Below are 23,432 nucleotides of genomic sequence, written 5' to 3' on the forward strand. Positions count from 1 at the left end.
CTTTGACCTCCAAGAGTGTGGCTGCTCAGTGGAGTACCTTTTAGCAGGGAAAATGCAGATTTTGATCGTTCTAATATATTCCTTTTTTTTTTTATTAATGGTTTTAACCACTTCCTGGAAAGCAGCAAGAAGTAGTTTCCATAGGCCTAGAATTAGTAAAACCTAATCATGCAGCAGTTAGATATTAATCTCTGTTCTATTATACTGGATTAAATTAACCTAGCACATAAGTTCAGGAGGTCAATGCATGCAATTTATAAATATTATGAAAGATTTAAATCTTCACCTAGAAATGTACTAATTAGAGCTGCTGTAAAAAATTAAAACAATGTTTTCAGTGCAAATGAAATTATTTCTATCTTTGAGTGGGTAGCAAAATTGTAGGGGGAAAGGTGTGCTGTTTTCATAAAATAAACCATTTTAATCTTGAAATATTCCCAGTTTACGTGAAAATGAGATACTTGCCTGGTTTTTAGATTATTATAAATAGAAAAGGAGAAGTAAAAGACTTAAGTTCAAAGATTAATTTACCCCTCAAGGAAAGTGCAATTCCTTGCAACCTTACCAGCTGCTGGGTTTACTGTGATGGTCCATTTGGTCTTTCCTATCCATAGAAAATGTTTACTGCTCACTCAAGCTGTTCTTCAAATGTTCATGGACCCCCAGTTTTGACAGAATGGTTGTCAGGGCCAGTAATCTCTTTTTTCATTAACGTCCTGATTTTGTGCAATCCTATATTAATGAGGAAATGGCCCAGAGATAGTTTTGTTGGATTAAAGATAAAGAAAATGCTGAGAAAGCACCTTAGTCCTAATGTCATAGCCTCAATTTTGCAAACATGGATGCACCTAGTATGAATAGGCCTATTGAAATCAAGAGGGATATACCGAGGCTGAAAATTAAGCAGTCCTTGGTTGGGGCCTTTAGGCATTTGCCATAATAAAAATCCACAATAATTTAACATAAAAGCACATTGTATAGGTATCTATATTACTGAGTGTAGGGATGGCACAACAGCAGAGACATCCTGAATGATCACTGGAAAATGCCAGATAATTGTAAGTAGACAATCTGTCACATTCTGTGTTGGGATGGTAGCATAGAATGCACATAAATGAAGAAGAAATGTTGGATTATGCTAGAACAAGTCATCAAGGGCACAGTCATATTCTGATAATATGTTTTAGCCATTGCCTAACATTCCTGCTCACAAAATTTTTCTCACTATGGAAATTTTAGTTCAGGATGAAGAACCCTGAAAATAAAGTTGTTTGATTAGCGCAAGGTCATCCTCATAAAACATTAACATCCCATGCTTTACCTGTGCTAACATTCCCAGTCCTAATTAGAGCAAATGGTGACATCCTACCAGTCCCTCTACTGTATATGTTCTGAGCTACAAAATAAGTATAAGCACCAAATGGAGGAGCAGCAAGTCAAAGAGTGGTGGGAAGTCCTAGAACAGAAAATAGCAAATGCAGTGCTTCATTTCTTTATCAAAAATCTGTCCTCCTTTGGCCTGTTGGAAACCTAGATATATTAAAATACACCATCTCCTCCCAGTTTCCCTTTCCATGCCAATGAACAGAATCACTCCTTATGTTCTTTTGCTCATCTTACTTAGCATAGATTGTGTGTCCTATTCCCCAACATATTCTAAGTACAGCTATTACACACAGGATGTCAATAATAAATACGTTTAATCAATATGAACATCATCAGTGTGCATGTTTTTGCCCGTATAATCCTATTGCTCTTTTTTAAATTGCATGAAATATATTGGCAAAATTGTCTAACTTGACAGAACAAGGGCAGAGTTCCTGAGGTTAAGCTTACAGCAAATATTCACTCAGATATGCACATTAGAGTATGTTGATTGCTATATTCTTTTTTAACAGTAAACAATGTGTATTGTTCCATGACTAGATCTTTTTCTTTGTGGTTTTATACACGTACTGGAGCCATTTGGCTGTAAAATTATGCTTAAACTCCCTTATTCACATTAAAATCAGCTTTCTGATCACTGGCCCATGTCTGACTTGATGAACTCTACTGACTCCCCCCCCCCCCCCATTTACTTCATAATCAGGAATAAAAACTTTCACAAGAAGTGACCTTCTACATGTGAACGCCTCAATAGATACTCTCCAAATCCAGATAAAACATTGGTTTAAAGCAGACTTAGTTTCCAAAGCTCAGATTCATTTATTTTTTTCTTCCTTGATCTGTATTCTATGAAATGAGGAGTAGTTTACACTTTTGGGCCTATCAAATTAGTATATGAGCAAACAAGTAAGTGACCAGAGAATACTTTTTAGGAAGACTTTGAAATAGATGCTGTGGACACTTTCTGGAATTGTTCTTTTACCGAAGTGGGAATGTTCATATTCCAATTACACACATACACATTCCCAATTTTTTCTTGACACAAGAAAGGTAAGTGGATAATGTTTACTTTCAAAAATTTCTCTACACAGCTGTGTAAAGCACAAGGGAAAATAGGAAAAGGAGTGATATTTCCAAGATACAAATTACCCAAGAGTAGCCATAGGGAAACTGCTGTCAAAACACCACAAACATCCAAATGGTTGCTATTTACAGTGGTAATTGCTCTTCATTGAGTTGAACACTGTTTAAATGAAAATTTTTACACCCTTGGGGTATGTCTACACTACCCCACTAGTTCGAATTAGCGGGGTAATGTAGGCATACCGCACTTGCAAATGAAGCCCGGGATTTGAATTTCCCGGGCTTCATTTGCATAAGCGGGGAGCCGCCATTTTTAAAACCCCGCTGGTTCGAACCCCGTGCAGCGCGGCTACACGAGGCATGAACTAGGTAGTTCGAACTAGGCTTCCTAATTCGAACTACCGTTACTCCTCGTGAACTACCTTACTACCCCGTTACTCCTAGTTCAAACTACCTAGTTCGTGCCCCGTGTAGCCGCGCTGCACGGGGTTCGAACCAGTGGGGTTTTAAAAATGGCGGCTCCCCGCTTATGCAAATGAAGCCCGGGAAATTCAAATCCCAGGCTTCATTTGCAAGTGCGGTATGCCTACATTACCCTCCTAGTTCGAACTAGGAGGGTAGTGTAGACATACCCTTGCTGAGTACTGAAGAGAGAAGAGTCATTGCTAGCAACTGTTGGGTCTCTTTTTAACCCAACATATATTCTCCTTAGCTGTGTAACTCCTTTAATGATAGACAGAAGCGACAGTTTTATGCTGATGCTGTTGAATAGCCAAAGGCATCTAGCTCAGGGATTGTAGTTCTCAATCCTATTTAAGCCTATAAGAACCACAGCAAATGTACACATGATCAGTGTACATAAAAGTTAGCATCACTGCTTTATAATCTATGTCAAGATCCAGAGAAGAGCTGGTAAAAACTTAGCAGTTTCAGGCTTCATTAATTTAATATGATTACCTAACCATCTGGAAAGAGACCTTACATAGAATTCTTAGGGCACTGCCATTCCTATTGTCTGTGGAAATATGCTTCAGAGTCATGCCAAGGATCAATGAGATCCAGTTCTTGAAATATTGGTCAGTCTCCAGTGAAACAAACCACATCCCTCCCATGGAAAGATTCATAGGAAATCCTCACAAATTTTCCTGTTTTAGTGCCTGTATCTTCTCCAGATTTTAATGGGAAGAGGGTGTGATCAGTCCTCTCTAGCAGATGGCATTTGAGGACTAAATTGCATTGTGATGAGTCATTTAACACTTCATCCCCAGTTTACTTACCTTGCTAAGTCCAGTCCTGGGACAACCTTCAAAGATCACGATCACCAAGTGGGAAACTGTAGTCAGCTTTTCTTAAGCAGCTACTAACTGCCTGCAGATGGGATTGTAAAGCCAAGATACTGTGAAGTTAAGATCAGGGAGAAGAAATGCTGTGGAGTGACAGTGAATCTTCATGAGATATCCCACAGTTGTTTCAAGCACTTATTTTAAGATTCTGGCCAGGTACTTATTCTCTAGACAACCAGAGAAGTAAGGATTTGCCAAACACTAAACTTATCCAGGGATATAGTATCACAAATAGTTATGGAACATTTAGATATAAATGTTATCTGCCTTGGAACTGAAACAACCTAAATGTTGTATATTTTTGTTGGAAAATAATGATGTGTCCCTGGAATAGGTATTGCTAATATGAAGGAGAAAACAGCCCATTAGTTAGACTGGTGATAGCTGGGAGATCTAGATTCAAGTTCCTGCTTCACCACAGGGTTCCTGTGTGTGTGTGGACAAATGAGTCTCTGTGCCTCAGTTACCCATCTGTAAGTAGGGTATGTCTACACTACCCTCCTAGTTCGAACTAGGAGGGTAATGTAGGCATACAGCACTTGCAAATGAAGCCCAGGATTTGAATTTCCCGGGCTTCATTTGCATAAGCGGGGAGCCGCCATTTTTAAAACCCCGCTGGTTTGAACCCCGTGCAGCGTGGCTACACGGGGCTCGAACTAGGTAGTTCAGACTAGGCTTCCTATTCCAAACTACCGGTACACCTAGTTCGAGCCCCGTGTAGCCGCGCTGCACTGGGTTTGAACCAGCGGGGTTTTTAAAATGGCGGCTCCCCGCTTATGCAAATGAAGCCCAGGAAATTCAAATCCCAGGCTTCATTTGCAAGTGCGGTATGCCTACATTACCCCGCTAGTTCGAACTAGCGGGGTAGTGTAGACATACCCGTAGAGATAACAACATTCCCTATCTCAAAGGGGTATTGTGAGGAGAAATGCATTAACAACTATGAGGGCTCAGATATTATATGAATGGTGACCATAGAAATACAGTTTTATGCTGAGTCTAGTGGTATTCTCTTCGAACCTTCCTGTCAAAGGTAGGGTCCCGGGCAGAGAGAGGTGCATCCTGGAGGTGAATGCCTGGCTGCGAAGATGGTGTCGTCAGGAGGGATTCGGCTTCCTTGATCACAGGGTGCTCTTCCAGGAAGGACTGCTTGGTGGAGATGGAGTTCACCTTTCCAGGAGCAGGAAGGCCTTGTTTGGACACAGACTGGCTAACCTTGTGAGGAGGGCTTTAAACTAGGTTTGACGGGGACAGGTGAGCAAAGCCCACAGGTAAGTGCTGAATGTGCAGGACTGGGAGATGGGTTGGAAATGGGGGGGACTACGGCCTATAATGGCAAGGAGAAAGGAGGGTCAGGGCACAACAGGGAGGCAAGATCAAATCAGTATCTTAGATGCCTATATACAAATGCGAGAAGTATGGGTAATAAGCAGGAAGAACTGGAATTGCTAACCAATAAATACAACTATGATATCATTGGTATTACAGAAACCTGGTGGGATGGGACACACAATTGGAATGTTGGTATGGAAGGGTACGGCTTGCTCAGGAAGGACAGACAGGGAAAAAAGGGAGGAGGGGTTGCCTTGTATATTAAAAATGTACACACTTGGACTGAAGTGGAGATGAACGTAGGAGATAGCTGTGTAGAGAGTCTCTGGGTTAAGCTAAAAGGGGTAAAAAACGAGGGTGATATCATGCTAGGAGTCTACTATAGGCCACCTAGCCAGGTGGAAGAGGTGGATGAGGCCTTTTTTAAACAATTAACAAAACTATCCAAAGCCCAAGATTTGGTGGTGATGGGGGACTTCAACTATCCAGACATATGTTGGGAAACTAACACAGCGGGGCACAGGCTATCCAATAAGTTTCTGGACTCCATTGGAGACAACTTTCTGTTTCAGAAGGTTGAAAAAGCTACCAGAGGAGAAGCTGTTCTGGATTTGGTTTTAACAAATAGGGAGGAACTAGTTGAGAACATGGAAGTGGAAGACAGTATAGGGGACAGTGATCATGAAATAATAGAGTTCATGATCTTAAGGAAAGGTAGAAGGGAGACCAGCACAATTGAGGTAATGGATTTCAGGAAGGCAGATTTTGATAAGCTCAGAGAACTTGTAGGTAAGGTCCCATGGGAAGCAAGACTGAAGGGAAAAACAACTGAGGAGAGTTGGAAGTATTTCAAAGGGACGTTGTTAAGGGCCCAAAAGCAAACAATTCCGCTGTGTAGGAAAGATAGAAAATATGGCAAAAGACCAGCTTGGCTTAACAAGGAGATCTTGCATGATCTCAAAATAAAAAAGGAGTCATATAAAAAATGGAAACTAGGACAAATAACAAAGGATGAATATAGGCAAGCAACATGGGAATGCAGGGGCAAGATTAGAAAGGCAAAGGCACAAAATGAGATCAAACTAGCTACAGGCATAAAGGGAAACAAGAAGACCTTTTATAAATACATTAAAAGCAAGAGGAAGACCAAGGACAGGGTAGGCCCACTGCTTAGTGAGGAGGGAGAAGCAGTAACAGGAAACTTGGAAATGGCAGACATGCTCAATGACTTCTTTGTTTCGGTCTCACCGAGAAGTCTAGAGGTGTGCCTAATGTAGTGAATACAAGCAGAGAGAGGGTAAGTTTAGAAGATAGGATACACAAAGAGCAAGTTAAAAATCACTTAGGAAAGTCAGATGTCAGCAAGTCACCAGGTCCTGATGAAATGCATCCCAGGATACTCAAGGAGCTGATAGAGGAGGTATCTGAGCCTTTAGCTATGATCTTTGAAAAATCATGGCAGACAGGGGAGATTCCAGAAGACTGGAAAAGGGCAAATATTGTGCCCATCTATAAAAAGGGGAATAAAAACAACCCAGGAAACTACAGACCGGTCAGTTTAACGTCTGTCCCAGGGAAGATAATGGAGCAGGTAATTAAGGAAATCATATGCAAACACTTGGAAGGTAATAAAGTGATAGGGAATAGCCAGCATGGGTTTGTGAAGAACAAGTCATGCCAAATTAATCTGATAGCTTTCTTTGATAGGATAACGAGCCTTGTGGATAAGGGAGAAGCGGTGGATGTCATATACCTAGACTTTAGTAAGGCATTTGATACGGTCTCGCATGATATTCTTATTGATAAACTAGGCAAATATAACTTAGATAGGGCCACGATAAGGTGAGTGCATAATTGGCTGGATAACCATAGTCAGAGAGTTGTTGTTAACGGTTCTAAATCCTGCTGAAAAGGGATAACAAGTGGAGTTCCTCAAGGGTCTGTTTTGGGACCCGGACTGTTCAATATCTTCATCAATGATGTAGATATTGGGATAGAGAGTAAGCTTATTAAGTTTGCAGATGATACCAAACTGGGTGGGGTTGCAACTTCTTTGGAGGATAGGGACATAATTCAAAATGACCTTAGCAAGTTAGAGAAATGGTCAGAGGTAAACAGGATGAGGTTTAATAAAGAGAAATGCAAAGTGCTCCACTTAGGAAGGAACAATCAGTTCCATACATACAAGATAGGAAGCGACTGTCTAGGAAGGAGCATGGCGGAAAGGGATCTAGGGGTCATAGTGGACCACAAGTTGAATATGAGTCAACAGTGTGATGCTGTGGCAAAAAAAGCAAATATGATTCTAGGTTGTATCAACAGGTGTGTTGTAAGCAAAACTCGTGAAGTCATTCTGCCGCTCTACTCTGCACTAGTTAGGCCTCAGCTGGAGTACTGTGTCCAGTTCTGGGCACCACATTTTAATAAAGATGTGGAGAAATTGGCAAGGGTACAAAGAAGAGTGACAAGAATGATTAAAGGTTTAGAGAACATGACCTATGAAGCCAGTCTTCATGAACTGGGCTTGTTTAGTTTGGAAAAAAGAAGATTAAGGGGGGACATGATAGCGGTTTTCAAATATCTAAAAGGGTGTCACAAGGAGGAAGGAGAAAAATTGTTCCTCCTGGTTTCTGAGGACAGGACAAGGAGTAATGGGCTTAAAGTGCAGCAGGGGAGGTTTTGATTGGACATTAGGAAAAAATTCCTAACTTTCAGGGTGGTCAAATATTGGAATAAATTGCCAAGGGAGGTGGTGAAATCTCCCTCTCTGGAGATATTTAAGAACAGGTTAGATAGACATCTGTCAGGGATGGTGTAGACGGAGCTTGGTCCTGCCTTGAGGGCGGGGGGCTGGACTCGATGACCTCTCGAGGTCCCTTCCAGTGCTATGATTCTATGATTCTATGAATATTGGGACAGGAGCTCAGAAAATAAGTCACGGCAGTGTATCTAGCTTGTATGTGCAATAAAAATAATAATTATGTACCTTCATATCAAGCCTCAGTACTTTAGTTCAGGGAGCTCCCAATGGCCTGTGCTGGGATACAACATTGGCAACAAAGATATAAAGAATCCTGCAGATTATTCAATTACATTTGGATAAAGAAAGAACTAGTGAGTGTATGTAAGAGCAGAAAATGGTTTGAAAAGAAAAAAATTGAGAAACTAAAACAAAGGAAAAATAAGTTTGGATTAACATTTTCAACAGCAGGAGAAGAACAAGAGGTGAAAGGGGAGGAATGGAAGTTACTCATTAAAAAGGTACCTCAATCTGGAATTAATTCTTATTTCCCCAGCTGAAGGTAGGATTAGAGAGTTTCCAAACATGGAAGATAGTCACATCAAGTTCCATGATACTGAAGCTACCACACTGCAAATATATGGAATCTAATTAAACATAGTTTGTCAAGTGTGACTGAACATCACCTCTGGAATTGGCCCTTTTGCTTCTGCAAAGTTATCCAGAGGCCTCATTATAGTCTGTATTCCCTCATGAGTCAGCTCTTCAGCTGCTATGAATCATTCTAACACCACTGATTTCAATGGGGCTCTGATAACTTACACCAGGGGACATAACAGGAAAAGAGAGCATTGTGCAGATGCTATTTTGGTGGTATCCTAGATTTCATTCTTTCACAGAAAATTGTGCTGCCAAACTAAACACCATTGTTAATTATCCATGTGCATCAATAGCTTTTCCATACATGGGAATCCTAGTTTAGTCAAACTGAGGTAAGAGCACAGATAACCATCCTAATAATGAAATCCTCCCTATCATACAATGTGCAATATCCTTTTACACTCATTAGACTTGGGCTATGTCTAGACTGCAGGCTTCTTTCGGAAGAAGCTTTTCCAGAAGAGATCTTCCAAAAAATCTTCTTCTGAAAGAGAGCATCCATACTGCAAAAGTGCATCGAGAAAGCAATCTGCTTTTTGGATGGATAGCATCCATATTGAATGGATGCTATCTCACATGTAATCTGTGATTGCTATGGACGGAGTGGCCACCAGGGCACCGGGGCTTATATTCACCACATCCCCCAACACAGGAATCCATGCAAAGACCCTCATTAACTCAAGTGAAAATGTTTTGTCAAATAATTAAAACTACATAAAACATGACAAAGTACACCTAACTCATACTCTCCTCTTACTTAGTGAACATTCATCAGATCAGCAGCTATATAAACATAGGTCTGTCCACCTGATTTAAAAGGAAAATTTTACAAAAATTCCTGCACACCAATTGCTAATAATATCAGATTTAGCATGGTCAGTGAACGAACTGAAGGTCAGGCCCAACTAACTGGGCAGGAAATAAAACTGCTCTGGATATATATACAGAAGACACTTGTGATTCACAGAATTGCTATTTGTGAGTTATGTAATCACTTTTCACAATTCCTCATATTTGTGGATGTCTTCTGGCCTGGCCTGGGGAAGTGGTGGAGATTGGGAGCTACAGTGACTTTCCTATGGCTCCCGGCCCCCATAATAAGTTCCCAGAGGTTCTTAGACCCTGCAACTGCAGAGAGCTCATCACAGGGGGCCAGAGACGAGGCCCCCAATATTTAAGCATTTTGCCATTGGCAGTGCCAGGAATGTATCCACCGCAAATGGCAAGGGTTTCTTGTATACTGCTTTCAGTCAAAATAGCTAGTATTATCTAGGATAGAATTATCATTTTCTATTATTATCTATAGGATAATAGTACCCAAAACCATGACGGTGACCTTCATGAAAAAGGCAAGTTGCAATAGAGGTGGAGAGAATCTCTTCCAACAAGCCATGTATGTTCTATCCCACACAAAACTGCACCTTGTCAAGATTCTCAGGGTTTCCACATGGATGTAGATTGCATGCAACTACTACAGAGCAGCAGCCCAAGTGGAAACATTTCTATCTTTTCTTTACCTTTGAATTAACAATAGTTTGAGAGATTAACCACGTAAGTGTCTTTTCTTCAACTTCATGCAACACCAGTGGTCTTTATTTGCAGTTGTTTCAAATAAACACCACTTTCAAGCTACGTATAGGTTTCACAACCAATTTTGTCAAGAGCAGGCCTGGCAAGCAAAAGAGCAGGAGGCTCTCACCTCCTTCTGTAAGTATGTACATACATCAAGGCAAGGCTTGCTCCTCCCCCCTCCTCTTCATCGCTCTCTTTCAGCCTTTATATCCCATGCTAATGGGGCTGGCAGGTGCTAGCCATTACCAGGTAGGTAAAGTGTTAAGCAACCAGCCCCAATCAATTTCCCTTGATTGGGGATGGAATGGCAGGGATTGATTGAAGGCTTCTCACTCAGCACCCTTTCACAATCAGTACACATAATGGATCAATATGTGAATGATGCCCTTCTAAATACATTACAATTAAAAGAATTGATTTCTCTCTCCGTTTATGGCCCAGACCCTCTCTCCCGCATATAGGGTCTTCATAGTTCATGTCTTATGGGACATGTGAACAGACTGAGGTGTGTGAAACAAAACCTTTTTTCAACCATATGGTGTTCAATCTGAATAATTGATACACCTCCTCTCACTGCATTGCTGCTCTATTCCAAAATTAAGGAGAAAAGAAAAGAAAAGAATGCTACTTATTGGAACAACTATTAACAATTGGGCTGCCTTTTACTGTTCATTTGGTGAAGTGGAAACAGTCTCATTCAGGCTACATGTACACTACAAGGTTTTTGAGTAAAAAAACATGCTACTTGTATTTTGGTGAATTAGAACTGGATAAGTGCAAAACAATCATTGCTTAACAATATTTTATTTTTGAAAGTGTGATTCTCCCCCTCAAAAAATTCTTTCTCCACTTCTATCATGGTAAGTCTTACAGTAGATCCAAGAGATCAAAAAGAGTTATTCTTTTCACTGATTATGTGTATCCATTTCACACATGCGCAGAGCAAATATATATGTTTAAAAAGAAAAAATAGATTTCTGAAACAAATTTTTGTATATTGACTAGGTCTCTACAATACAAACAAAACATTATATTGTTACATTGTCTATTACTTTATTCTGTGATTGCTTTTTAAAATTGAAATTGATTCTAAGGAATCCAATAAATATATTGACCTACAGGGTTTACAGTTAAGATTCTCTTATAGCAAGACAATGTTCCTAAAAGTCCTGTTAATATAGATAGAAAACCAAGCAGTTAAAATATCACCTTGTGTGCTGTGAATACAGAATCACTGTGTAAAAGCAAAATCTATGTGTTCAGGTTTCACAGGAATGAGAATAAAACTAAAAATCAAGCTGTCCAGGTAAAACTAACTAAAACAGGTATAAATTTACATGCAATTACTACATCTAGGATAATATTTTCAGAATTGAGTAAAGTGTCCTTAACTAATAAATCCTGTTGAACTTTAGTGAGACTCAGGCTCCTATGTTATTAAGACACTTTGGAAAATGGAATTCAGGAGCCTAAATCATTTGGGCACTTTTGAAAATTTTACCTCCAACACATTCTTTCAGGAGAAGGTTCTGGATGAAATCCTGATTCTGTTGATGTCAAAGGCAACACATTTATTGCTTTCATTAGGGCCTAGATTGTACTTCATTCAATAATCTGAACTGATTTTGAGAAGTCTCTCAGAATATACAATCTGCCTATATGCAGAGCCTTGGGTATTCTGCAGTTCCTTGACTATGTAACTGGCTTCTGATTTCATTTTAATGCACACATTTCTTTGAACTTCATTCCCTTTTAAATCTATTTTTTTCCTTGTAGCCCTTGTAGCTGCAGAAAACAAACAAACAAAAGCCCCCAAACCCAAGCCAAGAATAACTGATGCAGTGGGATCTCTCTAAGCTCGCAGACAGTCTAAAACAATAGTTCTGAAAAGGTGACCCTCTCATTCTTATGAATAGGCTGTTAACTTGGAATTAAAAAAGAACACACAAACAACAAAAAAGCCCTTCATTATTCAGGCAGTCCCCGGGTTACGTATAAGATAGGGACTGTAGGTTTGTTCTTAAGTTGAATCTGTATGTAAGTCGGAACTGGCGTCAGCCGCTGCTGAAACTGATCAGTTTCAACAGCGGCTGAATCTGGACACCAGTTCCCACTTACATACAGATTCAACTTAAGAAACCCAGGCGTCCCAAAGTCAGCTGCTGCTGAAACTGATCAGCGGCTGATTCCAGGAAGCCTGGGGCAGAGCAACTCTGCCTCGGGCATCCTGTAGTCAGCCACTGGTCAATTTCAGCAGCGGCTGACTTGGGGACACCTGGGGCAGAGCAGCTGGGGTGCTACAGGGTTGCTCCAGTAGCGCAGCTCCTCGGCGCTACTGGAGCAAACCAGCAGCACTCCAGCTGCTCTGCCCCAGGCATCCTGATTCAGCCGCTGCTGAAACTGACCAGCAGCGGCTGAATCAGGACGCCTGGGACAGAGCAGCTGGGGTGCTGCTGGGTTGGTCCGGAGCGGCGCTGCGGGACCAACCTGGCAGCCCCCAGCTGATCTACCCCAGGGGTAGGCAAGAAAAGCCTGGTCTGCTGGGGGGGGCACTAGCTGCACCCCCCCTCCCAGCAGACCAGGGAAACGGGGGTGGCGGGACCGCCCAAGTCCTCCATGTCTTTGCTCCGTCTCCCTGGTCTGCTGACCTGGGAGATGCGGAGCAAAGCCGCAGAACACGTGGGCAGCGGGACAGTCCAGGCGCGCCGCGGCTGTCCCCCTGCAGGCGTGCTCCAAGGCTTTGCTCCCCATCTCCCTGGACTGCAGAGAGACGGGTAGCAAAGCCTTGGAGCACGCCCGCAGCGGGACAGCCCAGGCGCGCCGCGGCTGTCCCACTGCGGGCGTGCTCTGAGGCTTTGCTCCCCATCTCCCTGGTCTGCTGATCGGGAGATGGGGAGCAAAGCCACGGAGCACACCCGCAGGGGTACAGCTCAAGCGCGCCCGGGCTGTCCCGCTGAGGGCGTGCGCCACGGCTTTGCTCCCCGTCTCCCTGGTTTGCAGGGAGACGGGGAGCAAAGCCTTGGAGCACGCCCGCAGTGGGACAGCCCAGGCGCGCCCGGGCTGTCCCGCTGCAGGTGTGCTCTGCGGCTTTGCTCCTGTCCCTCTGGTCTGCTGGGGGGTGGGGGGAGGTCCAGAAAAGCCGCTTGTTTGCCCGGGAGCAAAGCCGCCCAGGCGGCGGCTTTGCTCGGGTGTCCCTGGTCTGCAGGGGGGTTCCAGTGGCTTTGCTGGACTCTCCCCAGCAGACCAGGGAGACCGGGAGAAGCTTTTCTCGCCCCGGAAGACACGGGTGGTGACCTGCCGCCCGTGAGCTCCGGGGCGAGAAAAGCCCCGTTTGTAAGTGCGGATCCGACATAAGTTGGATCCGCGTAAGTCAGGGACTGCCTGTAATGACGATTCAAACCGAAACAGCATAAAATAAATTCAATAGCAGTGTAAGTGTAGGAAATACTGTATTTTTGTATTCTTTTCATATTGTATTCAGTAAAAAACTATTTTTAAAATAAATAAAGTTGCAACACAGAATTTAGGTCCAGCTTTTGGCTGAGTACATAAACCTTTTCCTATGCATCCTCAGTTCTGGCTACTTAAGAGATTGAGAGAGTGACTATGTAGCCCTAATAAAAATGGGATCAGCAATCATTCCATAGATATAATTAACTAGGAAATTTTGCTTTTGATTCTGGTATACTTTATCACTGCTACAACTGGTCCCAGTTTTGGGGCTTTTTGAGGAAATGCAGATCATTTCTTGGTTAATTTGTTCCAGGAAAGCTAAAGTGGAGGGGAGATTGATTATGTTTTGTTTTGGCAAGTGTCCTTTCTTTCCTTTTCTTTCTGAAAGTAGTAAATTGGTGGGTGGGGGGTTAATAGATATTTTAAATGCTCCTAACATGGATTTGGCACAATTTATAAATCCCAAACATAGCAAACAAAAAGGGCCAGTTTCACTCATAACACAGAGATATGGTTGGTAGAAGAAAATGAGAGGAGACCAAATGGAAGCATAGCCCCATTGTAATTTGGTGCAGTCCAGAGCTTCTCTTTCTTCAGATACTTGGATATTAGGAACCAAATTCCAGAGGGGAATTGGAAGAGCCCAGCTTTATTCCATCCTTAAGTCTTTCTTCCGCTTATCATTCTCCCTAAAACTGGAAGAGTTGGTTGGTGTAAGAGCCAGGTATACCAGGTTTACACAAGCTGAGAATTCTCTCTCACTGTGGGCATGCTCATCTCTCTGGTTAGGGCCAGATTCCAGGTCCTTCTGAGTGACACAAAGGAGCCTGCATGGTGGCTAGGCAGAGTAAATCAGAAATAAAGCATTATACCCACCTCCATACACTATGGCTTTGTCTATACTGCAGGGTTTTTGCACAGGAAGCTTTTTGTGTAAGACATCTTCCGCAAAAACTTCTAGCGCAAAAGCGCATCCACGCCACAAAAGCACATCACAAAAGCAATGTGCTTTTGCACAAGAGAGTGTCCACACTGCATAGACATTCTTGTGCAAGAATGTTCTGATTGCCATTCACAGCATGACCATCAGAGCACCTGTGCTTTTTCTAATAGGCTCTTTTTGCGCAAGAAACTCCTGTGAAGCATCCACACACATCTTTATGCGCAAGAATTCTTGTGCAAAAAGAAGTTATATCTCACAGAAGGTTTACCTATACTGCAAAAAGCCCTCTGTACTGTAGATTTTCTTGCACAAAAATTCACTTGAGGTGTGGACACTCCACGGGTTTTTGTGCAAAAACCTGGTAGTGTAGACATAGCCTAAAGTACTCCCATAGCATAAAGTACACCTAAAGTACTCCCAACCCATACTTTAAGAGATTTGATGTCTAATGTTCTGTTTACCATATTATGTAAATATAGGATGTCCTCTAAAAGAATCATACATTTTTTCCCCAAAATGTATGATTTTGAACTATACCATTAAATATTGGCCCCACTAAAGACAAAGGCAAAATTCTCACTGAAGTCAATGGTAAATGACCCTTTCAATTCACTGGTGTCAGGATTTCACCCAGTATGTCTCTGAGTTTTGAGTAAAGCATGGCAGAGTTCTGTGACCTAAGAAGCTGTCTCATTTGTTTTTCCCATGCCATATGTTAGCTTTGTAATTTACTGATGGCCTTTCAGCTACCACCTCTGATGGTCAGCTGGTTAAGATCTATGTGAATTTTCATTTGAAAAACTTAAATAACAAAAAAGGACTTCAGAGCCTCCATTCTGTTTCATCTCTCCTCTCTCTGATTGCTTTTGATTGTCAACACCCATTTCAATTGTCTTGTAGCGACTGACAGTCAACATTTTATCCATTTAGATGTCTGCCTTCTTCTGAAGTATCTATCATGGACCACCGATGGAGACAAGATACTGGACTAGCTGAAACATTAGTCTAGTTCAATATGGAAAATTCTAACAGCATTAGTACATGTATTTAACACAAACTGCAGAGGGAATATATATATATTTTTTTAATTCTATGAGCAATATAGATATTCCACCTGCTAATATTGGGGCTAAATTTGGCTCACACCTCTGCAGATGATCCACATAAAATACTATAAACTGTTGATAGCAATAAGTAGCCTCTTCAGTTTTGCACTCGTTCTTCTGTTTCCCCTCACCACAATGTCATCTTAGTGAAAACTCCTTTTGTCAGTTGGTTGCGCCATTCCTGATAGAGCTGTGATGTTATTAGATTGAAATTTTAGACATCTGATTAAAATGTGGTACATGACGAGAAGGGGTTAATTAGCTCATTGTCTGAATGACCCAGGGTCAACCTTAAAAGTCTTGTTAGGAAGAGGTGTACATGCTGGTTGTGTTGTTACATTAGGTTAGAGTATAACTTTGAAATACATTAGGTTAGAGCAATGGAATAGTAGGTGTTTTCTCAGATGTTGTGATGTGAGCAAACAATCCTAGTCTGCTACTACAGTTTTGATTCAAGATCCGAAGGCAGTACTAACATTTATGATGAAACTTGACTGAAGTATTATTATTGTTTTGGGGACTCTTTAAAGGTTGTGGTGAATTATGGGAGAACTGTTTAATTAATAAATTACCTGTGCTAATTGCCACAGTGTTTGAAAGAAGGTTCCATCAAAAGCCTATTGTTTTCTCCCAGGCTGCAAAGATATAAAGTCCCTTTAGACAAGATCCTTTTTTTCATTTCTTATCTGCTTGGATGCTCATGGGGAAAGCTGCAAGCTCTAAAGGATGAGATCCCAGGAGTTCCCTATAATGGACATTGACTTAATAATTCTGGACTGATCTGAAAAGATCCATCTGCAACTACCAAGCTCAACAACTCTGTGTGACTGAACCCTAAGAATTGAACTCATGTCTGTATGTTTATTAATCTTTTAACCAATACGCTTTCTTTTCTAAATAAATGTTAGTTTAGTTAATAAGAATTGGTTATAAGCTTGTACTTTGGGTAAGGTCTAAGTTAGATATTGACCTGGGGTGTTCCTGTTCTTTTGGGACTGGAAGAACTTTTTCTTTTACATGACGAAATAAATTTTTTTGTAACTGTCATTCTATTTGACCTGGGTACCTAGTTGGAGGCCTAAGGCTGGGTACTTTAAAGGAACTGCATTGTCTGGACTCCTGCATAATGGGGAGAAGCTGTACAGAAGCCCATTTTCTGCTGGCTTAGTAAATCTAAATATTGGAATATTCATCAGCTTTTGGGGGGTTGTCTGCCTCATCATTTATTTATCTATTTATTTATTTATTTGTTTGTTTGTTTATTGCAGTTCACCCTATTTGAGTGATCTCAGCTGGCTCCAACGGGGACCACATTATAAGAGCTGATCAGATAACAGTTGTTAAATATCTACTTCAATTTGTTTCATAATACATTACAAGTATTTGTTTCAATATCCAGTTATTTTAAATCAATTGCTCTCTTTTGTATTGGTTGCATTGCATAAAAAAAGTCAGAATAAACTTGTGGCCAATATTTCCCCATTAGCTGCCCAGTTCTAACATGTCACAAAGCTCTAACCCACTGATCATTGTATAACATAAAATGGAAGGTTACCCACAACCACGGATCTGGGACTCAAGCACATTAAAAACTACTACCAGTATGATACAGTATTTCAGCATCCTGGATTCACAGTACAGAAGAGAAGAATACAAAGGTCTTCCACAGCGTAAGTATGAGTGATTACAAAGAGTCATGGATAGGGGAGGGCCCAGAAAATGAAGGTGCAGCTCTTCTCCTCTTTGCTGGCAAAGACTTAAAAAATAACAACAACACAGTAACAACCATCTGTGGACTGTGGCTGCCATTTTCATGCTTTCTAATATAAAATGCACAAGCCTTTTCTTTGCTTTACTGACTGCTGAATTGGGGTGGACAAAGATAGAGGGTTTTTCTGGTTATCAGTTTTAAGAAATTCTGTCATTCACAGTTCAAACATTGACACAAAGCATTTATTTTTTAAAGAAATGGGCTCATAATCATAAAGAGAGCAAGGGCTTTTATTAATGGTATTAACTCTTTGGAGAGCAATAACTCAACCCCTCCTAAAATCGGAGACATTGTGTTCTATGGCTGTTCTTTAGGATTATCGGATTGTCTTGATAATATCTTAGCTAATAATAATCTTGGTGTGAAGGATCCCACCATGCGTTATACAGTTGGCTTATGAATATAAATATGCACAGCTTGAAGATGCTTTGGACACAATACTTCATGTAACCTATCAATTTTAATGTTGCAATCTGTTGGATCTGTATATCTTATTTTGGGCATATATCACTCTTTTATGTAAATTTAGAAATATGAAGTATGGGATTGTTCATGGTTGTAAATGTGCAAATGAGGGCCATCAATAGTGCTTGAAGACTAGGGTGATCAACTTAACAACTTGGAAACAGCATTGTTTGTCCTCTAAGTCTAAGCATTAATTGGTCCTATGAAGACATGTGATCACACCACTTAGAACTGGGAAGCCAGTTTGACCAGGTAATTTTCCATGGAAGGGGGGGATGTAGAATGAAAGATTCCAGCCCAAGGAAAAGTCTATTTAAACAATGAAAGTTAGGAATCCGTTTGTTTCTGGCTGGCTGAGGAACAAGGACAATTCGGCTATGTTTACACTGTAGGCTTCTTGTGCAAGAACTTCTTGCGCAAGAGTTCTTGCGCCAAAAGTTCTTGTGCAAGAGTGCGTTCACACTGCCATGTGCTTTTGCACAAGAGCATCCATGGCAGTGTGGATGCTCTCTTACACAAGAAAACTCTGATGGCTATTTTAGCCAGAGAGATTTCTTGTGCAAGAAACCACTGTTACGCAGCCACACATGCCTTTTTGTGCAAGAGCTCTTGCACAAAAAAGGCTTATTCTTCGCAGAAAGAGGAATAACTCTTGTGCAAAAAGCCCTGTGTTCTTAAAATTAACTGTACTTTTTCTTGCACAAGAACTTGTTTGTAGTGTGGACGTTCCACAAGTTTTTGTGCAAAAATGTCTGATTTTGCACAAAAACTCTGCAGTGTAGATGCAGCCCTGGAGAATAAAGTCAAAGTAAAATTCATCTTTGACTTGAAGGCTTTCCTGAAATAAGAACAGTTTTTATGGTAAATTTGAAATAAGTTTTAGAGTATTAGCATTATCTATGCATTTTCTTCGTATTTTAATTCTGTAACTACTTTGAACTGTTTGTTTTCACTTGCAGTCACTTTAATCCTACTGTTTATACTTAATAAAAATACTTTTGTCTACTATCATGCCTGGTGTAACTAATTGCTACTAACTGAATAATCAGTGAGCACATCCCCTTTCATTGATAAAGGGGTCTTACCTGAATGTGCTGTCATTGTGTAAAATTCTTACCCAGAGAAAGATGGATTTATGTGTGCTACATCTTCACTGTGAGTTTTTCCAGCAGAAAATATGCTAATGAGTGACTCATTAGCATAAGTCGCAACATCATTAGCATATTTTCTGCCATTTCTTTTTGCGCCTGGGGTTTTTGTGCAAAAAGAAGCAGTGTAGCTGCTTCTGTTTTGTGCAAAAAACCCTTTTTATGCAAGATCCTTATGCCTCTCAGGACAGGCACAAGGATCTTGTGCAAAACAGGGGGTTGCGCAAAACGGAAGCAGCTACACTGTTTGTTTATGTGCAAAAACCCCATGCGAAAAAAGAAACGGCAGAAAATATGCTAATGATGTTGTGACATGCTAATGAGTTCCTCATTAGCATATTTTCTACTAGAAAAACTTGCAGTGAAGACATCGCCTTGGGGTTGTGATCCCATTTGGGAGGTTAGTTTCTTGGGTGCTGTGCCCTAGAACTGCATTCTCTCAGATCTGAAGTGGTTCAGTGTCTGCATTGCTCTCTGAGGGAGGGGGTGGTTACCCCAGTTTTGTGCATTGGCCCAGCAGCACAGGGTGATGGGAAGCTCCAAAGAGCAAGAAGGTGAGTGTTAGTGGCATAATGAGCACACCGGGAATAGCCCCATGGCTCTTCTGTGACTGCATTCCATCACACTAGGGTTGCTCTGTGCAGAGATTTATGTATTACCCCAGACAAGGATCTATTCTGGAAGCCCCACTTGGTTGATAAGTGTTCAGTCAGATCTTTAAAAGAAAACTATATCAAGCCCTCCAGAATTCAGAAAAAAAGGCAGATTGACAGTAAAGAGGGTGAAGGCACAAATAAAATAATGAAGCACTTCTGAAAGCTTTTTATTTCACAAAGGTTTGGTCTTCTACAGGACTGTCAGTACCACATAGGAGCTGTCAGGAAGCTGTGGAGGAAAGCATTCTTATAATAAAAATGAATATATTTTCCTTATTTGGCTTAACAAAACACCATTATTCTTTACTGTGCATTTCTTCTCCAGTTTTTGCTTTTCCCTATGGTAGCCACTTCTCATCCACAAACATAAAAGAAAATCATGACCTGAGAAAAGATGGAGTTGAGGAGGTGAAAGGAGCAAGTTCACAACAGAATGTGCAGTGGTAGCAATTAAATAGTGTATTGTGTATATCCAACAGAGCATGCTGAGCAAACTTTTAAAGCTTTCCATCCCTTTTTTTCTCTGAGCCAAGTTCCAGCAGAAAAAATATGCAGTGTGTGATAGCTATTTTGGAAAGATCAGACCAGCTTTCATTGGTTCAGGAGTTACATGGTCAATTTGCAGGAATGGTATCCTGAACAGTTTGAGAAAGGCTGGTATAGAAGATAAGTCTAACAAAAATGCATATTATTTTTCTCCTTTGTCCCTTGCCCTCTCAAGTATTTCATAATGCAATCAGACTAGGGAACACAAGGAAGTATAAAAGGGGGCAATGAAAAGAACAAGGATCCTCTTGGAGCCTTCTATGAAAAAGCTTTTGGCAGTAGAAGTGAGAGGTGAAGAAGGGGAAATCTTATTCATCCAACAACATTTTTGAGCAGCTGGAGCAGCACAAACCCTAAAGCTTCAGAATCAGAGGTAAGATCTAAACACTCGTGCCCAATTGTAGTGGCAGTCCTTAAAAAATAGTCTTAAGAGCCCTGTAAATAAGAACATAGGAACAGCCAAACTGGGTCCATCTAGCCCAGTATCCTGTCTGCTGACAGTGCCCTATACCAGATGCCCCAAAGGGAGGGAACACAACAGGTAATCATCATATTATCCCTCTCCTGTCATCCATTTCAAGGCAAACAGAGGCTAGGGACACCATTCCTACACATTCTGGCTAATAGCCATTGGTGGACCTAACCTCCATGAATCTATCTAGCTCTTTTTTGAACCCTGTTAAAATCCCAGTCTTCACCACATCCTTTGGCAAGGAGTTCCACAGGTTGACTGTGTGCTGAGTGAAGAAAAACTTTCTTTTGTTTGTTTTAAATCTGCTGCCTATTAATGTCATTTGGTGACCCCTAGTTCTTATATTGTGGGAATAAGTAAATAACTTTCCTTATTCACTTTTTCTATATCAGTCAAGATTTTATAGACCTCTATCATGTCCCCCCTTAGTCTCCTCTTTTCTAAGATGAAAAGTCCAAGTCTTTTTAATCTCTCTTCATATGTGTCTCCTTCCAACCCCCAATCATTTTTGTTGCCCTTTTCTGAACCTTTTGCAATGACAATATATATTTTTTGAGATAAGGTAACCACATCTGCACGCAGTACTCAAGATTTGAGTGTACCAGGGTTTTATATAGAGACAATAAGATATTCTCTGTCTTAGTCTTTATCCATTTGCTTTTTTGACTGTCATTGTACACTGAGGCTATGTCTAGACTGCAAAACTCTTTTGAAAGAGGCTTTTTTGAAAGATACTTTAGAAAAAGCCTCTTTCGAAAAAGAGCATCTAGACGACAACCAGTACTTTCGAAAAAGCAAGCCGCTTTTTCGAGAGGGAGCACCCCTGCGGTCTGGATGCTCTCTTTTTTTTTTAAAGCATGGTTTGCATTACATAGCGCCTTTTTTGACAGAGCACTTTTGAAATAAGGTGTTATTCCTTGTAAAATGAGGTTTTCCGCGGTTGAAAAAACTGCTGCGTTCTTTCGATTTACTTTACTTTATCATCTTTGAGTGCTCCTTTAGCATCTAGATTGTCCACTGGTTGTTCAGCAGGCATCCTGCTTCTTATGTACTTTAAAATATGTTGTTATTACCTTTTGAGGTTTTTGGCTAGCCCTGGAGTATCTTGTATCATGTAACCCATATGCCAAACTGCAGAATATGCTGACATCCTTTTCCCTCAATTATATTTCCTCTTTATAATTAGTATGGTTAAAGTTTTCATCTTCCAGCAATCAGGTAAATATTTTTTCTCTGAATTTAATTAGCATTCCTTTATTACACTTAATCCTCCAGCATAAAAAGGTTGTACTTAAATTGGGGTGGGACCTTCTGGTCTCTCCCCTTTTAAAAATCTTGTTTAATTGCAAATTGCTTATTCATCTGCTCTTTAGTGTTTCCTGTCAGTCTTAATTTGCCTTCATTGATTGGAGCTGGCTATTCTAATAAAGAATCACTTAACTGGAGTAGCTGAGGAAAAGTTATTGTAGAGAGACAAAACAGCAGGAGAAAATGGAAGAGACAAGGAAGTGTCATGGACTGTTCTCATTTAGAGGGAGGAGGAAAAAGCAGAAGCTAGGAAGCAGTTGGTTATTTTGGAAATCTATAAAGCATAGATGAAATAAAACAGATGTAAATTAGAGAAAAATGCTATAGTACTGCATAGTGCTGCTTATTCAGCTAAGGAAAAATTACAATGGAAGACAATGACATATCTACAACTAGTGAGATCAGTTACACACACACACACACATAGACACATAAACCAAAAACAACAAATAGTCTGGTAGCACTTTAAAGACTAACAAAACATGTCTATGGTACATGTTAGCCTTTAAAGTGCTACCAGACTATTTGTTGTTCTTTAAGTTTATCCTGTACAGACAAACTCAGCTAGCCCCTGAAGCTTTTGACACCTAAACCAGTACATCATCAGATTTCATAAAATACATATATTGATAGCCCTAGTGAGAAAAGAGCTTGGTTTACTCACAGAATATATAGAAGCAGAAGTTGTATAAAATACCTCACAGTCATGCCTCCTGTTTTCAACTTTCACCTGAATGAATCACCTTAAAAAAAAGCAGCGAGGAGTTCTGTGGCGCCTTAGGGTATGTCTACACTACCACCCTAGTTTGAACTAGGGTGGTTAATGTAGGCAACCAGAGTTGCAAATGAAGCCCGGGATTTGAATTTCCCGGGCTTCATTTGCATGTTTCCGGGTGCCGCCATTTTTAAATGTCCGCTAGTTCGGACTCCGTGCCCGCGGCTACACGTGGCACGAACTAGGTAGTTCGGATTAGGCTTCCTATTTCGAACTACCGGTACACCTCGTTCCACGAGGAGTAACGGTAGTTCGGAATAGGAAGCCTAATCCGAACTACCTAGTTCATGCTGCATGTAGCTGCAGGCATGGAGTCCGAACTAGCAAGCATTTAAAAATGGCGGCGCCTGGCAATATGCAAATGAAGCCCGGGAAATTCAAATCCCGGGCTTCATTTGCAACTCCGGTTGCCTACATTAACCACCCTAGTTCGAACTAGGGTGGTAGTGTAGACATACCCTCATAGACTAACTGAAGTGCAGGAGCATAAGCTTTCGTGGGCAAAGACCCACTTCATCAGATGTATTCACGAAAGCTTATGCTCCTACACTTCAGTTAGTCTATAAGGTGCCACAGGACTCCTCGCCGCTTTTGCAGATTCAGACTAACACGGCTACCCCTCTGATACTTGTCACCTTAAATAGTGAGAGGGTAAGTAGTGAATGGTCTCTAT

General features: G+C 41.0%; 1 long non-coding RNA gene across 2 annotated transcripts in view; it reads left to right on the plus strand.

Moving 5' to 3' along the window:
• The window catches only part of LOC142827201 (uncharacterized), a 144,807-nt gene extending 126,163 nt beyond the window's left edge, over positions 1-18,644 (plus strand). For both annotated transcript variants that reach the window (XR_012901735.1, XR_012901736.1), the window contains exons 2-3: positions 4,846-5,083; positions 16,887-18,644. This is a non-coding gene — a long non-coding RNA (uncharacterized LOC142827201). The remainder of the gene's footprint in view (positions 1-4,845; positions 5,084-16,886) is intronic.
• The last annotated feature ends 4,788 nt before the right edge of the window (positions 18,645-23,432 follow it).

The sequence above is a fragment of the Pelodiscus sinensis genome, chromosome 2, assembly GCF_049634645.1.
Source record: "Pelodiscus sinensis isolate JC-2024 chromosome 2, ASM4963464v1, whole genome shotgun sequence".
NCBI classification, from domain to species: Eukaryota; Metazoa; Chordata; order Testudines; family Trionychidae; genus Pelodiscus; species Pelodiscus sinensis.